Source organism: Eptesicus fuscus, chromosome 7, assembly GCF_027574615.1.
Source record: "Eptesicus fuscus isolate TK198812 chromosome 7, DD_ASM_mEF_20220401, whole genome shotgun sequence".
NCBI classification, from domain to species: Eukaryota; Metazoa; Chordata; class Mammalia; order Chiroptera; family Vespertilionidae; genus Eptesicus; species Eptesicus fuscus.
In genome coordinates this window covers 13,579,327-13,586,589 of record NC_072479.1, presented here as the reverse complement: position 1 = coordinate 13,586,589, position 7,263 = coordinate 13,579,327, and positions in this window count along the sequence as shown.

Here is a 7,263-nt window from a genome sequence, read left to right as displayed (position 1 = left end):
ACTTTTGCCGGCCGAAAGCTGCCCCCCATCTCTTGCCCTGATGCCAGACTATTCAGTTCTTCCCAGTATGTCTCTGGTTCTCTTCAAGCTGCTGCCCAAGTGCTGGAACTCAGAGGGAGTGAGTCAGAATAAGTCTGTGCAGAGTCCCTTTAAAAGGAACTGCCTAGGATTCCAGTAGCCCTCCATCTCTCTCAGCCACAATCTCTGCTGGTTTTTACAGACCAAAGTTATGGGAACTATTCTTCCTGGCACTGCAACCCTGGCCTAGAAGCAATGACACTCCAATAGCAATAAACACATTTAATGCCTAGAGATTAGTTTCTAAATATTTCTCTGTAACAGAAACAAAGGTTTCTCAGTAACAGAAGCAAAGGTTGCTTGAAGAAATGGCTAATTCTGAAAGTACAAGATGAGCCTATGGCATATACTTGTGTCAGAGACCAAAAACATGCTAAAAACTGAAAGGTGTGTGTCAAAGATATGAAAAAAACTTAAAGCCTCCCCCGCCCCCCACTAGATTAAGAACAGCTTAAGCAAAAGATCATTTACTGTAATCCTAATAAAATGGTAATATGCAAATTAACCATCACTCCGCTACATAAGCCACGCCCACCAGCCAAGCCACGCCGACCAGCCAATCAGGGCGAGTATGCAAATTAACCCCATCCAAGATGGCTACAGCCACAGAGAGCAAGGTTTCCCAGGTAACAGAGCAAGCCAAGCTTTCCATAGCCGTTGCAGGCCTAAGCCTCCACTCAAGCTACAAAGTTTCAATTATAGAAGGTAAACAAATTCAAACAAATGGTGGCAGAATGGAGCTTGAGAGAGCAGGCCAGGGTTGCCACCAGCAACAGGGGAAGCAAAGCTTTCTGCACACCCTGGCCGGGCTCACCCGCTTAAGGCTACAAAGTTTCAATTGTAGAAGGAAAATAAATCCCAGATACCAGGGACTCCGCTTGGGTCGCCACGGGGCGTGGCTGGCCTGCAAACCATCACAGGCCCCTCGCTCAGGCCGCCCCACGCCCCAAGGGAACCCCACCCTGATCAGGGACACCCTTCAGGGCAAACCAGCTGGTCCCCACCCGTGCACCAGGCCTCTATCCTATCTAATAAAAGAGTACTATGCAGATTGATCATCACTGCAACACACAATATAGCTGCCCCCATGTGATCAAAGATCCTGCCCCCATGTGAACACAAGATGGCCACTACAAGATGGCCAGCAGGAGAGGGCAGTTGGGAGGCACCCGGCCTGCAAGGGAGGGCAGTTGAGAGGGACCAGGCTTGCAAGGGAGGGCAGTTGGAGGTGATCAACCCTGCAGGAGAGGGCAGTTAGGGGTGACCAGGCTGGCAGAGGAGGGAAGTTAGGGACAAACAGGCTGGCAGGGGAGCAGTTAAGCATCAACCAGGCTGGCAGCGGAGTAGTTAGGCGGTGATCAGGCTGGCAGGCAGAAGCGGTTAGGGGCAATCAGGAAGGCAGGCAGGCAAGCTGTTGGGAGCCAGCAGTCCTGGATTGTGAGAGGGATGTCCGACTACCCGTTTAGGCCCGATCCTGGTGGGATCGAGCCTAAACGGGCAGTCGGACATCCCTTCAGGAGTCCCAGATTGGAGAGGGTACAGGCTGGGCTGAGGGACAACCTTCCGCCATGCACGAATTTCGTGCACCGGGCTTCTAGTTAATTATAAAAACTCCACATTTCTACAAAAAAAGAGAGGTGACTATTTCACAACCCCTTACTCTCAAAATTAGCCATTAAGGGGGAAGAACTGAACATTTACCATGCCTTTTTTTCCCCAGAGAAATTTTCCCAATTGATGAGTAAAAGCACTCTGTAAAGAATGCCAGCAAACAAATGTCAAAAGGAAAACAAAAAGAGAAATTCAGAACAACCAATGAAATAATTGATTCAGGCAAATATCAGTGGATGGGTGGCCAGGGAATTGGATATTCATTTTGACACCAAAACATTATCCTGCAGATAATTTGCTAAGTGCAAAGGGGTGGGAAATATACCGTTACCTTGGAGCGATCAACCAAGTGATCAAATCTGGCATCATAATACTGGAACAGCCTGACATGACACCCTCCTAAGTAATTCAATATTAAGTACTAGTACACAACATCTTTCCCAAACTGCTTAATCTGAATCTCATGTAGTGCCTACTTTATAGGAGGTACAACAGAGGAACTAGATAAACTACATCAGGAGGAAATAATCAGACAAATGCAGAAAGTGGGATAATGCCCTACAACTGTCTGGTTCAAACAGTCAATGCCAACGGGAAAAGGTGAGAGGACTGTTCAAGATGACTAAAGAGCTATGACTAAGGTGACCAGATGTCCTGCTTTTGGCGGGACAGTCCCGATTTTTAACAATTTGTCCCGCGTCCCGCAGCATTTTTAAAAAGTCCCGATTTTTGGAAAGAATGCACAAGCTAGGGAACGGCGGGAGAACGGGAAGGGAATATACGGTTTTCGGCGGCCATGTGGCTATTTAGCCAGGATATGAGTTTTATATTATACTAGCGTTCCCGTTGCAGGAAAAATCCTGCAATAGGGTTTCCTGCTGCACTCTATCCCGCCCTGCCTGCTCTCCTCCCTTGTCCCCCACCCTGCATTCTCCGCCAGCCCCCCTGCTTTTCTAACTTCTCCGCCAGCCCGCTCTCCTTCCTTCTCCCCCGGCCCCGCCTCTGCTCCTCCCTTCTCCTCCCCCTGCTTGCTTGCTTCTCTGCAGCTTTGCTCCCTTCTGCAGCTCTTGGCTTCTTTCTACGCTGTCTTGATACGCAAATTAGCCGCCATCTTTGTTGGGGTAATTTGCATATTCATCCTGATTGGTTGGTGGGTGTGGCTTGGGCATAGCGAAGGTGCGGTCAATTTGCATATTTGTCTATTATTAGATAGGATTGTTAATTTTATAATGTTAAACTTTAATAATAACAAATAATGGTTGAGAACTGATTATCGAGAACTGCTTATCAAAGTTCGCATTGTTGATCAGTTGTTAGAATTCGACGACCATTGTTTGGATTGAATGAACAATGGCATTTTTTGGGATTGGCAACGACGAAAACATTCTGTAACTGTCTCTCAGACGATACACATCGTACTGCGTGCTAGTAAGTTAGTTAAACAAGTGATGTCATTACAAATCAGCTATTCAGATAATTTAGGTAAGTAATTTATTTATTTATTTCATAAATACATAAATTTTCTTGAATTTAGCAGACAGTACTCGTATTATTTATATTTTATAGTGGCGGCAAAAAGTCTAGCGCCGGCCTTGAAAGTGACACTTAAGACTTACGTTACAGCAAATTCAGAGGAAAAATAATACAAGTTAGTATTGTTATTATTTAGAAAGAAATATAGGATTAAAATAATTTTTAAAATATACTTTATAACAAATTAATTTAATTTATAAACAATAAAATATGTTCATGTAATTATGTACCTACTTACTGTGTTTTTAAGCAATATGTATATAATAATTTATAATATAATTTTAAATTATTTTTTTTAGATTTTTAACATAATGAGCCGAAACCGGTTTAGCTCAGTGGATAGAGCGTTGGCCTGCGGACTGAAGGGTCCCGGGTTCGATTCTGGTCAAGGGCATGTACCTTAGTTGCGGGCATGTCCCCAGTAGGAGGTGTGCAGGAGGCAGCTGATCGATGTTTCTCTCTCATCGATGTTTCTAACTCTCTATCCCTTTCCCTTCCTCCCTGTAAAAAAAATCAATAAAATATATTTTAAAAAAAAAGATTTTTAACATAATGAGTAAGAAAAGAGGATGCAAATTCAACCATGACTAAGAAGTGAATTTCCTTTTATTAAAAAAAAACAAAAGCGATTACAATATAGACCAAATTTTTAATCAAGAACCCCACCCCCCAGGCTGAAACCGGTTTGGCTCAGTGGATAGAGCGCCGGCCTGCGAACTCAAGGGTCCCAGGTTCGATTCCGGTCAAGGGCATGTACCTTGGTTGCAGGCACATCCCCAGTAGGGGGTGTGCAAGAGGCAACTGATTGATGTTTCTCTCTCATCGATGTTTCTAACTCTCTATCCCTCTCTCCTCTCTGTAAAAAATCAATAAAATATATTTAAAAAGAAAAAAAAAAGAACCTTCCCCCCGCCCTCCCATCAATGGTGTCCCGCTTTACCAATGTTAAAATCTGGTCACCATAGCTATGACCAAATGCAATGCATAAACCTGAACTAGATACACCAGGTTATGCTGCAGTAACAAAGAGCTCAAACTCTCAAAGGCTAGAACAAAGGTTTATTTCTCCCCCTCACTTGTGTAACAATGTTTAAAAAGTATTATGCTCCCCAACCTATTGCTCATAGTTGGAAAGTAATTGTTTCCTTTAAGAACAAGAGAGATGCTTAATGATTAGAGTAGGTCGTTTACAGAAGGGTTTCTAAGTATGATTCCCCATTTTGCATTAAAATCTCCAAAAATATTGTTAAGTGCTAACACTTTATTGCTATCTATGAAAATGCTATTTACTCCAGCGTCTCAACCCATATGTGCTAAACCACGTATTAATTTGTTTTACATTCCACTATTTTATAAAAGTTGCTGTACAAAAGGATATTTTACTTGACTAGAAATAACTAGAGCAGCAATTTATACTAGTAAAATGGCAGAAATTAGTGTTTTTTTTTCTTACAAGATAGCAAGTACATATGATCTTTGTAAGATAATAAATCATTCTTGATTATAGGCTCTTTTTTTTTTAGATATGTGTTCTTAAAATTTAGTTATGTATTTTTATTTTTATAATTAAATCTTTATTGTTGAAGAGACATATGAAAACATGCTCAAAGTCACTAATCATCCGAGAGATGCAAAGCAAAACAATGAGGCACCATCTCACACCTGTCAAAATGGTGGTTATCAACAAACAACAAGTCCTGGCGAGGATGCACAGAAAAAGGAACCCTCTTGCACTGCTGGTGGGAATGCAGACTGGTGCAACCACTGTGGAAAACAGTATGGAGTTTCCTCAAAATATTAAAAATGAAACTCCCATTTGAGCCAGTAATCTCACTTCTAGGAGTATATCCCAAGAAACCAAAAGCTCTTTATTTCATCATCTATTTTGAATGATAGCCTTTCTGGATATAGTAATCTTGGATTCAGATCCTTGCTTTTCATTACCTTGAATATTTCATGCCATTCCCTTCTGGCCTGTAGTTTCAGATGAGAAACCAGATGACAGATCTTATGGGAGCTCCTTTGTAGGTAACAACTTGCTTTTCTCTTGCTGCCTTTAAAATTCTTTGTCTTTAATTTTTGGCATTTTAATTATGTGTCTGGGTGTGGGCCTGTATGGGTTCTTCTTGCTTGGGACTTTCTGTGCCTCCTGTATTTGTGTGACTTTTTCTTTCACCAGGTTATGACGTTTTCTGCCATTATTTCTTCATACATGTTCTCTATCCCTTGCTCACTTTCTTCTTGTTCTGGCACACCTATAATGCAAATATTGTTAGGTTTCCTGTTGTCCCACAGCTCCCTTAAGCTGTCCTCCTGCCTTTTAAAAAAAAATTATCCCTAGTCAGTTTGGCTCAGCAGATAAGAGCATCGGTCTGTGGACTGAAGAGTACCAGATTCAATTTCAGTCACAGCACATGCCCGGAGCACATCTTGATCCTCAGTATGGGGCTTGCAGGCAGCAGCTGATCAATGATTCCCTTTCATCATTGATGTTTCTATTGTTCTCTCCTACTCCCTCCCTCTCTGAAATCAATTTTTAAAAAATGCTATTTGCCATGGAGAGATGGCTGGAAATGTAGGAACTCTCTTAAAAGGCCAAAGCAGATAAAAACATCTGCCCATTCAGCCCTTCCTATCAGACTTTAAGTGTTCGCCACTTTCCATCCTTGGTTATCAGGGTTCTCTCCAGCTAGTCTTCAGTTGATTATTCAGGATCTTTTTTTTCTAGTTAAGTATTTTTAAAAATAGGTTCTACATTTTATTTTAATCAATTGAGACATGCTAATATCAATTGGGTTACTACATGAAAGCCAACAAAATAGCTACAACTTGGCTAATGAAAATGAATCAATGTCATTGATGAGTCTTCAATAGCTCTATATAGTTTTGCAGATGATCAGCATTTCATCCAACTTAGAATGTTAACTGGAAGTTTTTCAGTATTTTAAAGTAGGCCTGAAAAAACAAAAGTCAAAAATGGCCAGGCTAGTTACACACCTATTATTAGACTGGCCAAAATCCCGAACACTGACAACACCAAACACTGGTGAGGATGTGGAGCAATAGGAACTCTATTCATTGCTAATGGTAATGCAAATGATGCATGCAGCCACTTTGAAAGAAAATCCGGCAGTTTCTTTCAAAATTGAACATACTATTACCATATAATCCAGCAATCATGTTCCTTAGTATTTAACCAAAGGGGTTGAAAACTCTTGTCCAAACAAAACTTGCACATGGATATTTATAGAAGCTTTATTAATAATTGCTAAAACTTGAAAGCAACCAAGATGTCCTTTAGTGGATGGACAAAAACTCTGGTATATCCAGACAATGGAAGATTATTCAGCGCTAAGAAAGGAAGAAAAAAAAAAAAAAAGAGCCATCAAGCCATGATAAAAACATGAAGGAACCTTAAATGCATATTACTAAGTGAGAGAAGCCAGTCTAAACGACTACATACTATATGATTCCAACTACATGACATTCTGCTAAAATTATGGAGACAGTGAAAAGGTCACCACCAGGAGCTGAGGGGAAGAAGAAGAATGAATAGGCAGAGCACAAAGGTTTTTTAGGGAAGTGAAAATACTCTGTATGGTACTATTAAAAGTCATTATACATTTTGTCCAAACCCACAGAATATATACTAAAAGAGAACTCTAAACTATGGACTTTGGGTGATTATGATGCATCAATGTAGGCTTATCAATTGTAACAAATGTACCACTCTGGTGGGGGATGCCCATAATGGAGAAAGCTATGAAAGTGTGGGGTCAGGAGTAAACGGGAAATATCTGGACTTTCCTTTCAATTTTGCTGGTAACTGAAAACTACTCTAAATATGTGCTCTAAAACCTAAGATTTTTTATTTTTAGTATCCTAATACTACTGCCCTGTCCTGCTATCCCACCAAATAAAGAGAATTTGGAGGACAGGGAGGAAAGCTTCCTTTCATGTTGATTTAGTCAAGACTCCCTGAGCTATTACTAGCCTAGCTAACCTGTTCAAAACACCCACAAATAAAATGAATATTCTTCT